General features: G+C 45.6%; 1 protein-coding gene across 1 annotated transcript in view; it reads left to right on the forward strand.

Annotated features, from left to right (window-relative positions):
* PARP8 (poly(ADP-ribose) polymerase family member 8) overlaps positions 1–22,676 on the forward strand; it is a 759,201-nt gene that overhangs the window by 437,762 nt on the left and 298,763 nt on the right. The gene's annotated exons all lie outside the window — the stretch shown is intronic.

Consider the following 22,676-nt stretch of genomic DNA (forward strand, 5'->3'; position numbering starts at 1 on the left):
CCTTATCTATTCAGGCCTATTAGAATTACATGAAACGGGCCTGTGCACTCTGTAAACCTTTAATTTCTTAGTCTAAACAGTATTCTAACTTATTACACACAATGGTTATATGAAACACTTCTATAAAACATATATTTCAGTTCTATGATCAATAATACTTTGAATTACAACAACAATAAAATCCATATCATGTGAAAGTATAACAGCACCTTTCATTCTCTGTGAACTGCCATGTGGCCTACACATTTCTACGTTTAGCAGTATTACATTCTCCTCTACAACAGCCACATAACATGGGATTTCAACATCATTCTAACATCTTTACACACTTCTACATTAGCTTTTCACACTGATATATGCTTTCTATTTTAATTAAACACTCTTATGTATTTTCTTTACTAAACTAATGCAACGTGCTTGTAAATATGGTGCACTTCTATTTTTTCTCGATTTGCGCTCTCTCACTTGCATGGATTGATGACAAGATCATGACTTGTGCTTTTTAAGTTTTGGCTAGTGGTTATTTAGTGTCGTCTTGGCCGTCCTACTGCTGTGCCAAGAAGATACTTAAGGGAGGGATGTGAAATTGTAATCTTTGTGATTGGTTAACTTTGAGGGCATGCAGAATGGATGGATTTTAAATGTTGCACCATCAAAATCTGGATTCTTTCTTATACTGGTTAATTTAGATGAAAGGGGGTGAGGCGTTTGTTAACATTTCTGTGTACATTTTAATGCAGCAGTAGAGCACGTGTTCTTGAGTTTCCATAAGTTTTTGTTTTTTCTCACAGAGGAGTCATTTATTTCTGTACCCTGGCTGTTATCTTTTCCTGTTGTGGTAAAATATTTTACAGATATTCGTTTGCAGACCTGTTCTGGCCATTGAGAAATACTTTTGGGCCTACAATCAAAAACAGACCACCTGATCTCTGTAGAGTCTATTTTAACTCAATCTATGGACCTTTATTCACTGATGATCCATGCACACACTTCATTCATCTATGTGTAATGTTGCACCAGTGATGTGACCAGTGCATGGAAATGTTTACTGTGTGTTGCCTCGCAGGGGTGGGTGTTGTATGTCCCCTGCTCGCAGGACGGGGTGGTTATACCCTGAGTCACATGGGCTAACAAAATAAAACTCTGTACTCGTGGGTGTGGTCTTTAGGGCGGACCCCCTAGAGGACGAGAGAGCAACCTAAGCTATGTATGGCGTCCTATTATTTCTAGGCCACATCACATGTCTAGAGTCGTGACACTCTCACAAAAACCCCATGTCATTACAAATTGGCGGCGAGGTTGGCTGCGCTCTCCGTCAGCATCGCCTGGTGTTAGTGTGCCCGTGGTTGGTGGCTGCATATCCGGCAAGGAACGCAGTGCTCATGCCACATGGGGCACGCCACTGAAGGACTTGCACCACTAGAAGAGCCTGCCGGCACATGCCAGCTGCCCCTACGCCCCTGCTATACAGACAATGCTGCATAATCAATGACCTGTCAGGGGCTAGTGCGCGGAAGAGGTCTCTTCTGCGTGGATGGTGCAACTGGACCGATGGACTGTCATTGGCAGTCAAGGGGCTGAACTTGGTAGGGCACTATGGAAGACTGCTGCTGCTCCAGCTCTCACTAATCTTACTACTAGAAACGCAGTGGGGGCAAAAACTGAGTGCATGTTTCCCTGGGAAGCCCTCACATCTGCCAGCTGCCTCCTGTCTGGCGTATGGTGTATAAAAAGTGGAGCTGCTCTACAAATGCCTGCCTCACAGGCTTAGGGTGAAAAGATGCCTGTAAACAGAGATCTAAAACAAAAGCTAAAAAAGTGAATAGTAACTGCACTGACCAGGTCTATCTCAGATGAAAACCCAGTAGGGCAGAGAGAAGCCACCAGCATGTCACCAGCGTTACCAACGAGCAATACAGCACAGCACAAAGTGCGCTACCGTGTCCAACATCCCTACCATCAAGCCCTTCATCATTGAAGGTGCCCCATTGGCGCAAGCCTCCAGATGGAAAGACTGGATAGAGAGAGTGGAATTATATTTTGAGGCAACCGAAGTTGATGATGCTAGTAAATTAGCCATGATACTACACCTCGGAGACAAGACCCTTCACCGAATCTCTAAGACGTTCCCGAATCAACTCCAAAGTTGCACAGGACCCTCATGAGAGCAGTGAGTGTGTACTTTAAATCCATAGCTAAACAGGACTATGAGCAATTAATTTTCTGTCAAGCCAGACAACAAGCTGAATATTCCACTGACATGTTCTACACCAGGCTGAAGGAACTTGCAAGCATGTGCGGGCTCGCCAATCAGGGTGACAGAATTCGAGGTCTGTATATCAACAAAAAATTAAGAGAGCCCATCCTAGAAGAATCCAGAACATTCCTTGAAGACATTTTGATGATGGGCAGGACCAAAGAACTGTCCAAAGCTTGTGCTTCTCACATGGAAGCTGAGCTCCAAAAGACTGTAAAGTTAGACCCAGTCAATGCCGTCATGTCTACACCGTCACCCAGAAGACTCAAAACTGGAAGTTCTGCATCTAAACCCTGTGGGAATTGCGGGTAATGTGGGTATTGCGGTGACCCCATACACGGCCCAAATAACTGCCCCACGAGAGGAAAAAAGTGTGCAACTTGTGGAAAACACAATTATTTTGCAAAAGTATGTCGCTCAAGCAAAAAGCTGATGCCTCGAGGTGCTGTCAACACAGTGATGGAAGTGCAAGAACCAGGCAGCACATGTATGGCAATGAAGAGTCTGAACACATTGTTTACTCTGTGTTCACCTTAGGAACAGCGAAGTAAACTCAGCGCCATCTCCCCCAATGCCAGATACAAGTGGGAGCTCATCCCGTGCTAGCCACTGTAGACACAGATGCATCAATCAACCTGCTATCTGCCGAAGCTAGATGCTACAACCCCTGCTGCATCTCAGCAAAACAGTGATTAAAGTCTTCACATATGGACAGAGCAAACCCCTTGTCATCAGAAGGAAATTCCACACACCCATTACACATGAAGCAGAGTCTCTCGACTCTCTTGTGTACGTCACAGAAGAAGGCCACGGCCTGTTGCTGGGGATCCGTACGGCGAAGACACTGGGATCTGTCAATTTTGTCTTACGAGTGCACAAAGAAGGAGTGTTACACATCTTAGAAGACTTTCCTGAAGTGTTTGAAGGCATAGGGTGTCTCAAAGAGAAATTAAGCTTCATATTGACCGCTCAGTACAGCCTGTTATCCTGTGATCCCGGAGGATAGTATTCCATCTGAGTCCCCAAGTTGAAAGGGAGCTAGAGAAGCTGGAAGCAGCTGGAATCATAAAAGAAGAGTTGGCGCCCACCCCGTGGGTGTCTCCTATTGTTGTGACTAGAAAACCAAAGCAACCTGGTGACATGCGCATATGCGTCGACATAAGGCTGCCAAATGTAGCAATCAAAAGCGAAAGGCATCTCACCCCCACCGTTGACGACCTATTAGAAGAGCTGAGTAATGCATGCTGGTTTTCTAAAGTCGACCTTTGATCTGGTTACCAACAGCTCAAGGTAGCAGAAAGATCAAGGTACATCACAACTTTGTCAACCCTCATGTGGGTCTGCAACATTATCGCTGATTAAACTTCAGCATCTCCAGTGCTGCCAAAGTGTTTCAAAACATGATACAAGAGCTACTGATTGTTCTCCCTAGAATAATAAATGTCAGCGATTGCATCTTGGTATATGCTAGATCCATGCCAGTACACAATGATCGACTAAGGAGTGTCCTCCAGAGGATCAAGGACTCAGGACTCGCCCTTCATCAAGGAAAACACGAGTTCTTGAAGCAACGCTTACGTTTCTTCGGATACACCTTTTCATCTGAAGGTGTTGCCCCAGACCCTGAAAAGGTCAAGGACATCAAGGAAGCAGTCCCTCCTGCCAGCATATCTGAAGTCCGCAGTTTTCTGGGCATGATCAAGGTTTTGTGACAGGCTTATCCTGGATTTCACCACCCTGACACAACCCCTGCAAGAGCTCACCAAGTCATACACATATGGCATTGGGGAGAAGAAGAGGAGCAAGCTTTTCAGCTGACACCATGCACAATGCAGCTCGTTCGGCTGACACCACGCTGATTTATTTATTTATTTATTTATTTATTTTTTTATTTATTTATTTGATTTATTTAGTGTATCTTATACAGCGCACAGATACCCCAACGGGGTGTCTGATGTATTTTGATCCGCAAAAGGAAATCACCATTGGGGTGGATGCCAGTCCCATGGGACTAGGAGCTGTCCTAATACAATGACAAGAGAGTAGGCAATGGGCCACAGTAGCTCTTGTGAGGCGGTCCCTCACGGATAGGGAGCAACGGCACTCACAGATTGAGAAGGAAGCAGTCGATATACATTGAGGGTGTAGACATTTCCATTTGTATGTGTATGGCCAGCTGTTTGTGGTCCCCACAGATCACAAACCTCTCATTCCACTGATCTGAGAAACTGCCTCAAAACCCCCACCGCGCAATGAAAAATGGATGCTTCAACTCCAAGAGTACAATTGCCAGGTGGCATATCGTCCAGGCACCAAGAACCCTGTGGACTATCTATCTAGGCATCACCTAGCTGCCACCCTTGGAGAAAAAGAAGAAGCCACTGAGACTGAGGAATATGTATGGTACATATCTGACCAGTCTCAGTCCCTACCGATCTCAATAGACCAGATTTGAAAGGCCACCAACCATGATGAATGTTTGCAGCAAGCACTGGCAGCGGTCCGAGGCATTCAGTGGCATCGCTTCAAATAAAGGTGGGACCAGCGAATGTCTGAGTCTCCATGCATACTGCAGAGTTTCCACAATGCTCAGCACAAGCTTGTTACTTACCCTGATGGGTGTCTCCTGCGAGGGCACAGGGTAGTCATCCCCACTAGCCTCTCTGATCAAGTAGTGCTACTCGCTCATGTTGCAAAAACAACAGTTGATGGACAGAATGCAGAACAATGTCATACATTCACCCCAGTACAGAGAGCTGGCCCTAAAACCATCGTTTTTTTGCTCACCACACCACCCCAATTCAGACATGGCCATATGCAAATCAGCCTTGACCCTGTGCCTCATGGGAACAGTCCAGCCCGAACTGCCAAGCCATGTCTTCCTTGGACCAGAATCAAGCATCCTAGGACCGGTTTCTGGCTATCAGCCGTCTTCAACCAGGATAGCTTGACTCCAGTGGTGTGCCAAGCATGTCTTCCTTGGACTCGCTCATGTTGGCCATCAGGGAATGGTCAAAACAAAGAACTGGTTGTGCATGAAGGTGTGGTTTCCTCTGATGGATGAGAAGGTAGAAACCCTGGTGAGATCCTGTCCACAGTTTCAAGTCACCAGCAGAACCCCAGCTCCAACCCCAGTCAAGTCAAATCAAGTCAAGTCAAGTCAAAACCACTTTAATCGATTAATTAAAATCATAAAAGGTACATAGCAATCACACAATTCATACATTACAATTCAAATTAATATCGTTAAAACCGTTACATACCATAAAATAGGGCTTTTAATTTTAAAATTCAAAATTAAAAGAGGGATTATAGTACAATACAGAATAAAAACAATTATATTGCATAAAGCTTGTGGGGAGGAGGATTAGAAGGGACACCAATGGTCAGCGGACTACATTTTTTCAACATCTTTGATTCTTAATATGTACGGCTGCTACAAAGTAACTAGCAATATTGAAAATAATCCAAGGGGTTTCCAATAATTGTAAATAAAGCAAAGCAGGCTTAGCCTGGGCCAAACCTGTTCCCCTAAACAGTAGTAAAATAAATTCCAATCTAATTTCATAGAAATGACCACAGAAAAGGGTAAAATGCATTGTGTCTTGAATAGAGCTATGATCTCAATTACAAAGGGCCATATCTGCAGGGTTACTCCATCCTTCATACGTGCCCAATAAAAAATGTATTAAATTAAAATGAAATTTTGTTAACAACCTGCGGTAAAAAGGACTTGTAACTAGCTGCAAATATGGCTCGATCTGAGGTGTCGTAACTAGCAAAAAATGGGCCCTCACCAGGGGTTTATTTAATTCCATATGCTCCCTTTCCATACATTTTAACTCCCGATAGTGTTTCTTTACCCATGCGATATCCCCCTTAACAATAACATCAGGGTTTTCAAATAGCTCTAATCTCCCAAGTTTCTGCAACTCTTTTTTTACATTAAATAGCCACTGTATCTCTTTTACTTTTTCCAGCATAAGACAATCTTTTAAAATCTGCTGGTTTAGGAGTAAGTCTGGATTAAGCCAGACTTTCAGCCAGCAAATGAGGGGGGCCACACTTATCTGATCTGACACAAACCCCGTCCCTAGTTCCTGGTGGGTAGCAAACGTAGGTGAGGACTGAGGGATTGCCAACAGGGTACAGAAAAATTTGTTTTCAACCCTTTGAAGATCTTCTCCCTGTTTATACCCCCAGATAGCTGAACCATACAGTGCCGCAGCCAAACATTTTGCCTTATAAATTGAAAGTACAGCTTCAACAGGCCTCCCCCTAATCGCTGTGCGAAGCTTTGGACTGCAAACGTTGCTCTGGTTAACGTGGCTTTTTTTTACTAAGAGCTGGGGGTTCCAGGAGCATCGTTCATCGAACAAGACTCCCAAGTAGGTGAAAGCCTTCACCCTTTTAACTTCTACCTCCTTACAGTAGAAAGATCTTAACTTGTTTCTACCTACCCCCATAGCCATTGTGTGTGATTTAACACTATTTACAACCAGATCCAGAGAATCCATGAATTCCCCAAATGCAGTCAATAACCTTTGTAGGCCCAACGGGGTGCGGGCAATCAATACCGCATCGTCCGCGTATAGGAGAACCGGGATGGAACTGTCTCCTATACGCAGAACGTCCGGGGTAGCTGTCTCCAGATGTTTATCCAAAGCGTTCACATATAAAGTGAATAGGAGAGGGGCCATAATGCAGCCATGTCTGACCCCCCTACCTGATTTAAAAGATCGAGTACAAGCTCCCTCCAGGGTCATCCTTACAGACGCCCTTAGGTCCCTATGTAGGTCTGCCAAAAAATGGACTAAACAAGGGTCAAAACCCAAATGCAATAAAAGCCTCCACAGCTTTGATCTATTGACTAGATCGAAAGCTGTGGAGAGGTCCATAAAACCAAGGTAGATTGACCCATTGGTAGCTTTTGTATATTTCTGAGTTAGCAGATATAAATTTAGGCACTGATCTTCTGTACTCCTACCAGTACGGAACCCATATTGGCACTCCGTCAGAATTTTATTGTTTGTCACCCATGCCGTTAATTTAGATAAAATAACTTTACCCAAAATCTTAACAGATGAATCAATAAAGAAATGGGCCTATAACAGCGTGGATCCCCTCCTTGGCCCTTTTTAAATACTGGAATAATGACTGAATGGGCCCATGATTCAAGAAATCCTACAGTAACAGAAGCATTAAAAACGTTTGCCAGAATATTGGCCCACAATTTAGGGTTACTTTTGTAGAGATCGGCAGGGACGCCATCTGGCCCTGGTGCCTTATTACTAGATGTTTCAATTATAGCTTGCTCCACATCCTTAAAGCTAAACACTAAACTTGCCTCCTCAGTAGTACTGATATCCACCACAAATGGCGGAAAGACCTCTTTACTGGCATAAATATTTTCAAAATGGGACAGCCATTCCTGCTCCGAAATATTCGCTTCCAGGGAGCCATTCTCTTCCCCTGTAAATAATGGGCTATTTACAATAGCCCAAAATTTAGCACTGTCTTTCAAGACTTCCTTATCCATCGGGCTCTCCCACGCCCTGGTTTTAATTTCATTTTTGTGAATTACTAAAATATTTTTATATTCTTTCCAAGTTTCAATTATCAGCTCTTTATTTCTTGGTTTTGTCTTCAAAGATTTAAGCAGTCTTTGGTGTGCCATTGAACATCTTGAATCAAACCATCGTTTCAGTTTGTTAGGTTTGGGTCTAAAGGGGACGGTTAATTCCAAGGCAACCTGTTTACAAATAGTTTCAAAGTCTGAAATGGTTACCTCATCTTGTGTGGAGAGATCAGAACATTTTAGCATTTCCTCCTTAACCTTTGTGTTTAAAGTGTCGAGGAGATGTGCTGGAACTATTTTAGTCCAGTTCAGCCTCCGTCCGCGAGCTATCGCTTTGACATTGGTTGGACCTTTAGCATTATGCCCACTGGCTAGGAGTTCAAAACCATGATCCAGTTTTAATATCACTGGATTATGGTCACTAAACTGAGAATATACAGCATTGTAAAAAAACACATGTTTTAATAAACCAGGAGATAAAAATATGTAATCAATAATCGAATCATTTTCACGACCCTTAAATGTAATAACCCTCTCCCTAACATCAAAAAAACTTGGTTCATATAAATCTCTGGAAGCCAAAAGTGATTCCAACGCCTCCCCCTTCAGTGTGTGTTCAAAATGGGGTAATGTGGCATGAGCAGGGCCTTGGGGTACCTTTATAAGACAGTTGGATTTACATAGATGAATATTAAAATCCCCCAAAAGAATAAAATACACAAAAGTGGTTTGCTGAGACTTGTAGTTTTCTAAAAACTGCGTCAAGTATGAGAGATGTTCATTTGAGTGCTCTCCCTCTTCCGCATTATAGAAATTTATTATTAAAATTTTACTATTACTCGGAGCAGTAAATTCCACTATGAGTAAATTTGGGGAGGAAGAGTCTATTAAGTTCACTAAACCCTTTAGTCTTACTGAGACAAGGAGCATAAGCCCCCCTTTAGCTCTCCCTGCCGGTGTCGGGCAGACTGGTAGTGAAAAGGTCTTAAAGCCATCAACCCAAAAATCTCCAACGTTATCCTATGTCTCCTGGAAGGCGACAACCTCAAAAGGGACTAAAGATGTAAGCCAATTTTCGTCGCCCCTTTTCGACCGTAGGCCCGCGATATTCCATGACATTACTCTAAATGTATTTATCTCACTAGTCATAAGATCACATACTCCTGGGAGGGGGCAGGTCAATTCACCCTTTGGGCTTAGTCATTCTATATCATTAATCTGAGATAGAGGAGAAAATCTATTAGTTAAGACTACAGGGTCAGGTCTCCTAGAAACCTGAGTAGTCCGGGATTTAGATTGATTGGCGTAATACTTATTGTTTACAACAGATCGCCATTCCCCTCTCGCATTATTATAAGGACAGGGAATATATGTTTCAGGACTGTTTCCCCGCCCACAAACTAGCTTAGGAGGGACACTGCCCCTATTCATTGGCGGATAAAAATAACCTAATGGTAGTGACCATATAATCCCCTCCTCTAACTTCTTTTCAGAGGCGTCCCACAATAGACGCGGCGGGTGACATGAGTTGTTAAAATTGACCACAACGCAGTCGCCTTAAATTATCTTCCGTGTACTCCCCAGCCATCCCACCCTTCTTGCCATTGTAATATTGCTTGAAATTTCTGATCCTCCCGTGCTGTTCTGATTGCACCAATTCTTTGTAATTTCAAGCAGGGTATCAGTAGTCTCACACTCACCCTCTTGCAAAGCGGGGATCCCCACCAGAATCACCAACAAAGGGGCAGCTTCTGGGGGAAGGTTAATGCGAGTTTGATTTGCAGATTGGCTCTTACGTTGTTGCTCAATATGAGCCTCATGACTCGGAGTTAGAAGTGCCCTTTTTTGACCATTGTTCTTTCTGGGGATACAAGATCGCCCCCCCCCCCACTTCCAGGTCTGGAGCACTAGACCCCCCATTCTCTCCTAGAGACTGATTCTGATTAACTACTGCCTTATGCCCATCCGCCCCTTCCATTGGCACTTGAGTACCTGAAAACCCAGGATTGAGATTAGTGGTACCAGGGGTAGAACCATGAAGAGAACTGAAACCTTTTACACTTTCCTGCCCATGGATAGCCCAGTGAATCCGTTCACATTTTTTGACCAGATTTGAAACACAAGTGTTCAAAGTGTCTATGATGTCTTTGGCTACACTTGTCAGGATAAACTCCAACCGTGTGGAAAAAAAGTTCTCCAGCATAGCCCGTATGGTAGACTCTAGGATACTAATGTCACATTGGGCTGCAGGCTGATTAGATTTAATCAAGTTTAATTTATGTTTAGGCCCACCCTTTCCCCCCCTTTTTTTGTGTTTGTCTCTGGGGCTTTGATTGTCCCTTATCAATTACTAATTGAGGCAGGGAGTTCCTAGAGCTACTAGAACCAGTCCCTGCTTGGCAAACTTCTTCAGCAACCTTATCTCCTGTACTGGCAGTCATCTGTCGACCCTCGCGATCTATAATAACTACCGTGGTTCCAGAGGAACTTGGTTCACCGGGATGGATATAGCGATGGGCAAACCCGGGAGTTTGGTCCAGCCCGAGTTCCTTTTCTGCTGAGGCAATTTCAGATGTCAATGCCCCCACTGCTGATGTTAAATAGGATATGATGGTCGATGCTTTCCTGGGGACCTTAGCTTGCACTCCCCCCTGTTCCTGCCACATATGTAGTTTGCGCTTACCCATGCCCGTTCCTTCCAGCACAGTGGGGTGGCCCAACCGGCCTCTTCTGGCCCCGGATGGCCCCAGATGGCCCCGCCCTTGTCCCGGGCTTCTCCGGCCCACAACTCGCGGGGCAAGAGGCGTTCCTTGAAGATAAGGCACCTCCTGGTGCGCGTTAGTGATGTGATTCCTGTCGCGTTGGAGCCCCGGGGCAGCTGGGTGATGAAGTTCCCCAGCTGCGTGTGGCACCGGGTGATTAGCAGTAGATGCTGTAGCCGTTCCGCTCACGGCGGGTGTCAGGAGGGAGGAGAGCTGCTTTGGAGCCGTTTCCCTCACGGCTGGCGTGTAAGTTCAAAAGAGTGCCCCACCTTGCGCTTTGGCGCTCCCTGAAGGTAAGGCGCTTCCTGGCGCGGGTTAGTGACGTGAGTCCTGTCGCGTTGGAGCCCCGGGGCAGCTGGGTGATGAAGTTCCCCAGCTGCGTGTGGCCCCGGGTGATTAGCGGTAGATGCTGTAGCCGTTCCTCTCACGGCGGGAGTCAGGAGGGAGGAGAGCTGCTTTGGAGCCGTTTCCCTCACGGCTGGCGTGTAAGTTCAAAAGAGTGCCCCAGTCATAACGGAAAGCGAACCCAACAGTATGAGTATTTGCAGCTTGGATTTCAGAAGTATACCGAATGGGACGGTATGCTACGGTGATCATTGATGATTATTCTAAATACCCCAAACTAGAAATGATTGCGTCACAAGGTGCTCATGAAGTATTGCCAAAGTTGGAGAAGACCATGGCCACACACAGATTATACGAGAAGTGCAAACTAACAATGGTATGCTGCTTCATGGTCAAGAGGTGACCGAGTACTTCAAGTCTCTGCACATTGTCCACTGGAGAGTCACCCCTTCCTGGTCGCAGGCAAACAGAGAGGTGAAACTTTTCATGAGAACTTTAAACAAAGTCATCAGAATTGCACATGCCAATCAACAGCCCTATGAGTTAGCCATATATTCCTTTCTCTGTGAATATCACCAGACGCCTCGTTCCACCACTGGGCAAGCCCCTGGACATCTTATTATGGGTCAAGTAGTGCAGGATTCTATTCCCCATCATCCGGAGTGGCTTCCTAGTCCGGGTGATAATCAACGTGTCCTGGCCAAATGTCAAAATGTCAATGCTCAGACCAGTCAACATCGCTGAGCCAAGCAGGCTCTTCAAGTGTGCGATTTGGTTTTAGTGAAGGACCAGTTTCCCAGCTGTAAGTTCAAGTTGCATTCTGAACATTCTCTGTGGAGATTTACTTACGTTCATGGCACAAAAGTGACTGCCAAACGAGGCGCAGAGGAAGTGTCTATGAACATTTCATACTTCAAATGATACTACACACCTTGCCCTGCAAATCCTGAGCTGGATGTGAATGTCCGTGGCTGATGTGCTGTCTAGTGACTCTCTAGAGACAATGGGAGAGGAAATGGAGACGAACAACCCAGATAACTGTGCTGCTGAGCGGGAGAGTTCTGTGTCTCCAGCTGCGCCCAGAAGGCCTGATAATCGCACCCGGTATCGCCTGAGGAGTAATCCAGCCTCCTCATCTCGCTTGAAAGACCATGTTGTGTCGGTGTCTGTCCTGAGAAGAGCCCTGGTCCTGGTAAACGTTTCCTGGGAAATTGTTGCAGTACAGAAGTCACTGTGTGGTGGCTTTCATTACCTGTGACATTAAGCAGTTGTGACTGTTGTGTTGATAATGTGTAACTGTTATGTTTGTGGTTATTTCAAAATGACGGAGGAATGTAATGTCTTAGGGACGTTCCCCCAGAGGACGAGAGAGCAACTTAACCTATGTGTGGCATCTCATCATTTCTAGGCCACACCACATGTTTAGGGTTGTGATGCTCTAAAAAAAACTAACTACATTACACTATGTACGCCTCTGTGCCGGTAGTTTGTGGCTCATTCTTTGCATATATTTAGTCTATGTGTGTATATGTGCCTGTACGTCTACAGTCTGTGTGCATGGGTTTCTTTATCTACATTATGTAGCTTTATGTTAGTGTCTATAACCATTGTATATATTTTATACATTTGTATCGATTTGTGGCTCTAGCTGCATGTATGCATGTATTTGTCCCTCTTACGATGCTTCCCTTTTATATGTGCCTCTCTGTGCGCGTCGTTTACGAAAGCAAAACCTAAGTTCGCCAAAACTTATTTAGTATACATTGTAGACCTCTTTTCTGGCTATTATTTTCTCTTCTACAAATTAACTGATCAAAATCTAACGCTAAATGCAAATGTAACTTGCTGTCTGTCATGCAATGTAACCATTGTTGTGCTTTGTAACTTTTTATAGGCTTAAGGCCACCATTTAACATATGCATGTAATTTTTCATTGAGGATTATGTGTGTTTCCCATGTGATTATAGCACTTCAGTACTCACAACCCTCCACTGAAGTCCTGTGCATTACATTATATATTCCAAAACAAAGTATAATTTACCATATCTTCCAGCAGACGCGTGTCCCACAAACTTTTCAATAAAACATTTATCCAAGTGGGTCCGTATATCAGGTAGTGCATTAAGGACCCCTTGAGGGAAGGTTGTATGTGTTCTAGAGAAAAACAGCACAAATGAAAAAAATAGTTTTGATACATTTATTTCATGGAACCATTATTGACAATTTTTTCTTTTTGAAGGTTTTTCACTAGGTTGATGAAACCAACCTGGAGAAACATTTGTTTCTTTGTGCTTCCTATTTTTCTTTGTCTCTTTAATGGGGACGAGACTTATCCCAGCCCCTCAATCTCATGTTCTCCAGTATTGAATCTTTCATATATTCACATGCTTGCATCTTCCCCGTCGTCATGGTGGGAGTCTCAGGGTAACAGACTGACAAAAGCAGTACCATAGAGAAGAAAAACTGCATAGAAAACCCCATAGGAAATTAATTATTTGGTAAACAGACCTCCTTATTGTTTGGTCCAAAACTCAGCCAATCAGCAGCAAGCCCTGACATCACACTCCCCAGCAGAACTCTTCTACCTCAGATTTCCAACCGCCTTCGTGTGAGAATGAAGTCTCCCTGAACTCTGCTCAGTTTTGTTCCTGTGTGAACTTTTGACCTGTCCAACTGCTGAATTCTATTCTGGATTAAGGTATTGTGATTCATCTTATACCTTATAATGGCTGAAAGCTCTAAAAAGAGGCTATTCAGGCCTTGAAGATCCTGTGGAAAAGCTAGGCTCTTTTCAGAAGATCCACATAAGGACAGCTCATATTGCCTTGACCCTAAACATGCAGCAAAAGACTGCAAACACTGCAGGACTTTTTCTGCGAAAACATTGAGGGATCGAGAGGCACGTCTTTTGTTGTGGCTTCATAAGAAGAAGTACAAAAGGGGGTGGGTATGCTCAGACGTGAGTCCCTTGTTCACTTGGCCACTGGATTCAAGATAGCCTGGCTGATGAGGATTATGAATCCGAAACCGGTCCCAGGATGCTTGTTTCCGGTCCAGGGAAGACATGGCTTGGCAGTTCGGGCTGGACTGTTCCCATGAGACTCAGGGTCAGACTGATTTGCATATAGCCATGTCTGAACTGGGGTGGCTGAGTGAACTAAAGAATGGTGATGGATTAAACCCAGATCAGTTGACTGGGGTGAGTGTTTGATTTGCTCAAACGCTCCGTCCATCATCCCCTTTTGTATCGCTTCAGAAGAAGAAGGCCACCTCAGATACTGAATCAGAGGAGGAATCCGCCAGCCAACCTACCAAAAAGAGCAAATCTTCCACTTCAGAAGAATCTGTGGATGCTAAAAAGCTGAAAACCAAGAGAAAAGAGACCTCTTCTCTCCCCCAAACTCCTCTGAAAAAATCATCAGGTCATAAGGGAGTGTCTTCAGCTCCACCGACCAGATCTGTGATGTGTCCAACAGTGCCTTCTGTGAAGACGTCGACAACACCGTCAACGGCAACATCGTCAGCGACGACGATTTCGACGACGGCCGCAGAGTCGATGACAGGTACAAAGTCTACGCCGCCGCCGCCGCCGACTCCGTCAACAGGACTGGCTACCACTCCGTCGACGAGACAATCGCCGACGACCTCACTGTCAACACCGTCGATGGCATTCCCGTCGACGACCTGCTCGACGACCATACTCATATCAATGACGGGAGCATCGTCGACGGCGGCTCCGTCGACGAAGGCTTTTAAATCTCCGAAATCAAAGACAGTGATATCTATCAGATCTTTTCACTCGTCGATGGGACCATCGACGGTAAGGAAGTCTTCAGAGTTCACTGCATGGACAAAGATATCTTCTCTACTTCCATCAAACTTACTAGAAATGCAGGAATCGGACGATGAAGAGTCTTCAGGGGTTGCGTATAGTCCCTCCCAGCTGCAGATCAAGAGCCAGGACACGGATGAGGAGGAGGTTTACTCCTTTAAAGATGCTACTCAGAGCAAGTCTTTTAGGTATGAATCATTCCAAGAACCTTGTGACTACGAGGAGGAGGAGGAACAACAAGCTGAAGGAAGAGAAGAATCTATATCAATGCCTATATCACTAGTAACGGATTTGCGTCATATGATTAATGATTACTACCGTCGCTTCCCTGAGGCTAATGCCCCTACTACAACTGCTACAGTGGCTCAGACTCAAGCATTGGCGGCACAGTCTACACCTGCAGTGCACAAAATGCGTTCCCCGCCAATAGTCACAATTAGAGATGACTTGGCTGAGAGCAACGGAGATGATCAACCGGAGGAAGGTGAACTTCTCCATGATACCCCGGTAGGAGCAGAATGGGATGAGTATGTTTTGCCAACAACTCCTTCACCATCACCTTCCCCAGCGAATTCGCCTCCTCAAGACATCGGAGGATTTCATGATATTATAGAAAAGGCTGCTAAAAGATTTGACTTACACATGCCGTTTCAAGAAACTGAATGTTTCTTATATGATTTTAAAGAGGACTCAAGAAAGTCAACCAGATTTATCCCAATCATACAGCACATATGGGATGAGGGTCTCAAAATTCTGAAGACACCAGCTTCAGTGGCAGTGGCAGTGTCGGTCCCAAGGATTGTGAAGAAATATCGAGCGCCAGAAACTTCTCCTGCGTGTTTAATAGGACACCCACGACCAGAATCGGTGGTGATGCAGGCAGCGCAGAGAAACTCTAAAAATCCTTTCTCCACATCTATGGCCCCGCCGGAGAAAGAAGGAAGAAGAATGGATGGAGCGGGAAAGAGGTTTGCAATAATGGCAGCATCTACTATCAAGGCGGCAAACGCCATGGCCCTCCTCAGCCTTTATAACAGGCAGATGTGGTCAGATATAGCACCACTATTGGCTCACCTGCCAGACGAAAAGAAAAAAGAAGCAGCAGCTATTCTACAGGATGGAGCAAAAGCGGCTGCGGAATCCATCGATATATCATCGATGGCTTTTCGGCAAATGGCAGGAGCGGTGGCGCTTAGAAGACAGGGCTGGCTAAAAGCTACCTCCTTTAGGCCCGAAGTACAGGCCAAGATAGTTGACATGCCCTTAGATGGTGAAAATCTTTTTGGAAAACACATAGATGATGCACTCCAGGGCATTAAGGCAGACAAGGACATGGCGCGGGCGCTGGGGTCCCTTCAGCAAGGAAAATTTCAATCCTTTCGGAGAAGAGGAGCTAGAGGGCAATTTGGTCAAAGGTCCTCATACCAGTCTAACAGATACCAGCCTTACAACCAACAAGGTTACCGGCAATATTCTTCTAATCAACAATATCGATCCTCAAATACCTCTTTTCACCAGCAGTCCAGAGGTAAGACCACGGCTAGAGGAAAAGCACAGCAATCTAATAGGCGACAATGACTTAACCAAGGCACCCTCCACCTGGTTGATACCCGACAACGACCATTATCTGTCTCTCTTCTTGAAGCATTGGATGTCAATAACATCAGACAAATGGGTATTGGATGTAATACACAGAGGCCATACCCTAGAGTTTGTTCAAATACCACCAAATCAACCCCCTGTTTTCAAACAACAGCAACATCGCTCAGCACTAAAAGTGGAAGTTATTTCGCTTATACAGAAGGGGGCTATAGAGGAAGTTCTTTTTCAGAAGAAAGGAAAAGGATTTTACTCACATTTCTTTCTGATAAAGAAGAAACAAACGTCAAAATGGAGACAGGTATTGGACCTAAGGGATCTGAACCAGTACATAAAGAAAATTCCCTTCCGTATACTTTCACTGCAGGAGATTCTTTTGCTCCTACGAAGAAAAGATTTCATGGCATCGCTAGATCTTATGGACGCATATTTCCATATACTGATCCATCTGAAACACAGGAAGTATCTGCATTTTGTAGTGGAGGGATTCAGTTCAAGGTGCTGCCCTTTGGCCTAAAATCGGCCCCAAGGGTCTTTACAAAAGGCATGGCTCCTGTCGCAGCTCACCTAAGATTGCAGGGGCATCACATTTCCCCTATCTGGACAACTGGCTTATAAAAGGTCCATCTCACAGAGAAGTCCAGATCTCCTTAAAATGCTGCATGGATCTCTTTCAACGACTGGGTCTGCGACTCAATCTAGAAAAGTCATCAATAGTGCCTTCTCAATCGCTTCAATTTCTAGGGGCCTAGCTCTGCACAAAGGATGCAAAAGCATATCCGTCGGAGGAGCGGATTAGAAAAATCTAAGGTCTGGCCTCATCCCTACAGTCAAAAACGTACACTTCAGTGAGAATATACAAATGCTTGTTGGGAATGATGTCTTCCTGTATCCCACTGGTCCAAACTGCCGTCTTCAGATGAGGCCTTTACAGGAAATCCTCGACAAACAGTGGATTCAATCGCAGGGGACATTCGAGGACCGGATCACCATATCTCCTCAAATGAGGAAGGCTTTGTCATGGTGGAAGGTACGAGAGAACCTAGTACAAGACCTGGCTTTCGAACCCCAACGTCACAGTTATGTAATGACATCAGACGCTTTGCTGCAAGGTTGGGGGGGCGCATCTTCAGGAGTTAGAAATCCAGGGTCACTGGTCTGATCAGGAAGCACAATTACACATCCACATGCTGGAACTGAAAGCGGTATTCTTGGGTTTAAAGGCCTTTCTACCCAGGATATGCGGCTCTACGGTGCTGATAAAAATGGACAGTACAACGACAATGTTCTACCTCTTGAAACAGGGAGGAACAAGATCGAAACCACTCTTGTCACAGGCTCAAAGAATTTGGAGATGGCTAGTACGTCAAAACATCTCTATTCAGGTACAACACATCCAAGGAATACACAACACCAGGGCAGATGTCCTGAGCCGAACAACCAGTGTGTCCCACGAGTGGGAAATAGATCATGCTCAACTGCAAAGAGTGTTTCAGCGGTGGGGCACGCCACATTAGATTTGTTCACAACCCAGAACAACTCAAAGTGCGAACAGTTCGCAAGCAGATATCCACAAACGGAATCGTTGGGAAATGCGCTGCATCTGAGATGGACGGGAATGTTTGCCTACGCGTTTCCTCCATTCCCATTGATTTCAAAAGTACTCCGCGAAATGAGGTCAGAGCCATGTCGCGTGATTCTGATAGTTCCAGCTAGGCCAAGACAAGCATGGTTTTGGAGCTCCTCCAACTTTCAGCGTCCAACAGGATACAGTTCCTGTTAGACCTGACACCCTTGGCGTGGTTTTCCCCCATCTTTTTGCCTCTGCCTCCTGTATTTTTGATGCTGTGCTGGATTTCACTTTTGCTGGTTTAGATGCTTTGGACACTCTGCCACTGCTGATCAGTGCCAGAGTGTAAGTGCTCCCCATGTAAATTGTCATTTTGATTGGGTATACCTGATTGGCATATTTGTATCACCATGAAGTCCCTAGTAACGTGCACTGTGTGTGCCAGGGCTGGTGATGACAGATGCTACTAGTGGGCCTGCAGCGCAGATTGTGCCACCCACATGAGTAGCCCTAAAATGGTGTCTCAGGCCTGCCAGCGCAGTGCCTGTGTGCAGTCAGTGGACTGCCATGTCCGCCTGGCCAGTGTCCCCACTGGCTGGGCCTAACCCTTCCCTGTCTGTGCCTCAGTCACCCCTATGGAAGGCTCAAGGTACCCCCCTGGGCAGGGTGCGGTGTATGGGCAAGGTAGAGCATGTACTAGTGCAGGTCACATGCTCTGGTAGTGAGCAGCAGCCATTTTGTGTGCTCACTGCTGTAAGGTTATCTTGCTCCATAGAATAACATGGGGGAGGCTGGTCCCAATGGATACCAGCCTATCTTCTCATAGGAACAAGATGGGACATAAGTGATTGATATCCCTGGACTCAGAATTTAATAACACATCTTTTAGTAAAGGTTGTTTTTTAAATTCTGTGTTTGAGAATAGTACTTTTAGCAAGTGGCTGTTCTCTTGTCTAACCTTTCTGTGTGCCTGGGCCTGTTTGTGGATTGCCTGTCTGGTTTGAGGGTGACAGGGGCTGCAGAGCCCCCAGGAGGTTGTCTGAGTCAGCCCGTGGATGAAAGGCAGCATCTGCTGCCAGGGAAGTGGGAGGAGATAGCACCTGATAGTGAATAGGGCTGTGCCTGCCTGACCACAATGCTGGCTCCACCTCCCGCTGGGCTACTGTTACCTCTGTCCCTGATACTGAAAGAAAGAAGGAAGCCAGGAAAACCCCAATGCTCCAGCAACACCCAGAACTGGTTTAGACCGGGCTCAGGGCCCACTTGCTCAAAGACTTTTAGGGGTGTAAGAGAAGAACCCCTGACTACAGAAAACTAGATTCTACAATCAAGAGGAACCTCTGCTGGAAGAAGGACTGCTGGAGAACTGAAGGAAGATTGCCTTGCTGTGTGCTCTAAGGGCTGACCTGTTCTGCTGTTCAACTAAAAGCTGAGAAGAAGAAAGGGACTTTGCTGTGTGCTGTGACCCTGCCTGCTTGAACCCACAAGACTTTGCTGTGTGCTGTGTCTTCAACTTGAATCTCCAAGGGCCTGAGAAGAGCTGGCCTCCTGTTCCTGGAACCCAGGGTTAAAAGGTTCCTAAAGACTCCCCAAGACGCTGTGCAGATCGTGCTGTTTTTGCCCAGAGCGTGCTTGGTGATCAACTGCTGACCGTGAGCAGAGATCGGTGTGCTCATCGGCACATACTCAGCGAGGGTCGGAGGACCGTGGTGCCTCCCCTCGTGAGTTCTGCTCTAAAGCGGTTGTGTGGCTGAGAGGGCGGTCTTGCCGTGACCTGCGCCCTCAAAAATCATCTGCCGCCTGTTCACCGCCACTGCCCGGGGCCAGAAACCCCCCTCGAAGGTTGCTGTCCTGATCGGAGCTGCGGGGCCGAAGATCGAAGCCGCCTCGCTCCCATTGGTCCCAGGAGACGAGCCCCCCCAGTAACGCCACGCTGGGATTGGCCCAGCGCCGCCGCGTCATCGCCGAGGCCGCGCACTGATTGGCTGCCGACTTGACATCGTCTGAGGCTTGTCCCGGGAGCCACGCTGTCATTGGCTGACTCCCGGGTGGCTGCAGGGGCTCGCCTGAAGTGCCGCGACCGGATTGGTCCACGAGATCGGGACCTTCGAGAGAGCCGTGTGTGCACCGCCAAAGCCGGGGAAGACTGACCCGACCTCGCCGAGGGAGCGCCGTGAGTGCCCCATGCCCCTGGCCTGAGTCCCCGCACGAAGCCCTGTGCTTGCTCCCAGCCGCTCCTTGGAAATGCTGAGAGCGGGCGGAGAGCAGCCGGGACCGGCCGAGGCGGAACCACGTCTGCTCTGCTTGGCGCGAAGGCGCCGAAGTCATCGTTAAGAAGCGCTGGCATTGTTTGGGGCTAGTCAGCCCGAGGGGTTGAGTTTTAAACTTCAGAAACCGCTGGCAGTGTTGTAGTAAATCGTTTGATGAGCTAATTTTAACCTAAGTCGTGGGTTTTAGAGTTCTACCGATTTTAAAGAGCGGATGACGCAATAAGTCAGTATTATTCGTTTTTAATACAGATTTACAAGAGACTTGAGACTGATTTAAATAAGAACTTCCTAATAAGCTGAGTAACCATCAAGATTAAGTGCAACATTTTTCCTAAAGAAGTAATAATTGTGTACTGTTGATTTTCACTGCTGCAACTAGATAAAGTTATATTTTTTTATATATACTTACCTGTGTGGTCTCAGTTTGTGGTGGATGGGGAGTCATTGTTTGTGTTAAGTGCAACTATTATACACCTTGCCTTAGGGATAAGCCTGTCTGCTCGTGCCAAGCTACCTAGAGGGTGAGCAGGGGTTATCTACTGTGTGTAATTCTTCACCCTGACTAGAAGCAAGGGTCCCTACTTGGTCAAAGGTACTTACCTCTGCCAATTAGAGACCCCCAGATCTAACAGTTCCCGATAACTCAGGACCTGATCTCCATGAACAGGGGACAAATTCTCCACCCAAATTTGACATCGCTGAGCTTATCAGCATGGAACCTCACGAGCATGAGTTCCAATCTCTGAACATTCCTCAGGATTGCAGGGACATTTTATCTCAATCTCGAGCAGTCTCCACGAATAAAACATATGTGGCAAAATGGAAAAGGTTCTGTCAATGGTGCGCATCTCAGGCGCTACATCCTTTCGCAGTTTCTCTGGAACAAATCTTGCCATATTTTCTCTACTTGTCGGAAGCAGGTCTTTCACATGCCTCATTAAAAGAGCACTGGCAGCAATTTCAAGATATAGGAGAGCCCCAAATCAGCCTTCGCTCTGGTCACACTAGAGTGATCAAAGAATTCATCAAAGGGCTCTTCAGGGTGTTTCCTCCGATCCAACGCCCTCCGATCCCTTGGCTTCTCAATACAGTATTGTCTCAGCTTATGACCTGCAATTTATATCATGGAAGACAGCATTGCTTTTGGCCCTCGCATCTGCGAGGAGGGTTAGCGAAATACAAGCTTTCTCAATAGCAGAACCCTTTCTTCAGTTTCGGCAGGACAAAGTGATACTAAGGACGAATCCTAAATTCATCCCTAAGGTCCCTACAAATTTTTCATCTCAATGAGCCAGTAATATTACTTACTTTCTTTGGAAATCCTTCAACAGAGGCAGAGAGGGCCCTGCACTCGCTAGACATCAAAAGATGTTTACAATTCTATATTGACAGGACAAAACCTTTGAGAAAGTCAAAACAGCTATTTATAGCCTTTGAGGGACAGAGAAAAGGACTGCCTTTATCCATCAAGCATTTCAAGATGGATTACATCAGCTATTGTCAAATGTCATGAAAAGGCTGAGAAACCACTGCGCTCCAAAGTTCAAGCGCATTCGACAAGAAAGATGGCAACTTCAATGGCCCTGTTTGCAGGAGTGTCGCTGCCAGACATCTGCAGAACAGCGACCTGGAAGAGCATCCACTCCTTTACTAGACATTACTGTCTAGATACTGCTTGGAAAGAGGACACAGCAGTGGGGCAAGCTGTCCTTCGGTGTCTTTTTCAATAAGGTATTTTTTCTATTCAATTATTTATTGATATAAGTAGGCATAGGTGTATATATACATGAATATACATATGAATAAGTACAAGAATATACAAATTGATGAACAATGTTTCATTTCTGCACTAATTTACTGACGTTATATATGAATTATGTTCTAATTTTCAAAGTTTACAGAGATTATTCATTTATCGTGGATTGTGTCTAATAGTTATGACATCACAATGTTTAGGAGCAGGACCAGAGTTCTTAGGTTCTATCCTGGAAACGCTAAGATTTTTTGGTACTACTTGCTACTCTGATACAAGCATGTGAATTTATGAAAGATTCAATAACGGAGAATAAACTAGTTACTTACCTGTACACTATAGTCCTCCAGTATTATCTTTCATAAAATCACATGCGCCCGCCCACCTCCCCGTTTCTCAGGTAGAAACTTTTACCTCTGGGTATATCCATTTCTCTCACTTGGGGCTGGAAATCTGAGGTAGGAGAGTTCTGCTGGGGAGTGTGATGTCAGGGCTTGCTGCTGATTGGCTGAGTTTTGGACCAAACAATAAGGAGGTCTGGTTACCAAATAATTCATTCCCTATGGGGTTTTCTATGCAGTTTTTCTTCTCTATGGTACTGCTTTGGTCATTCTATTACCGTGAGACTCTCACCTTGACGACGGGGAAGATACAAGCATATGAATCTATGAAAGACAATACTGGAGCACTATAGTGTACAGGTAAGTAAC

This window comes from Lissotriton helveticus, chromosome 2_1 (genome assembly GCF_964261635.1).
Source record: "Lissotriton helveticus chromosome 2_1, aLisHel1.1, whole genome shotgun sequence".
NCBI lineage: Eukaryota > Metazoa > Chordata > Amphibia > Caudata > Salamandridae > Lissotriton > Lissotriton helveticus.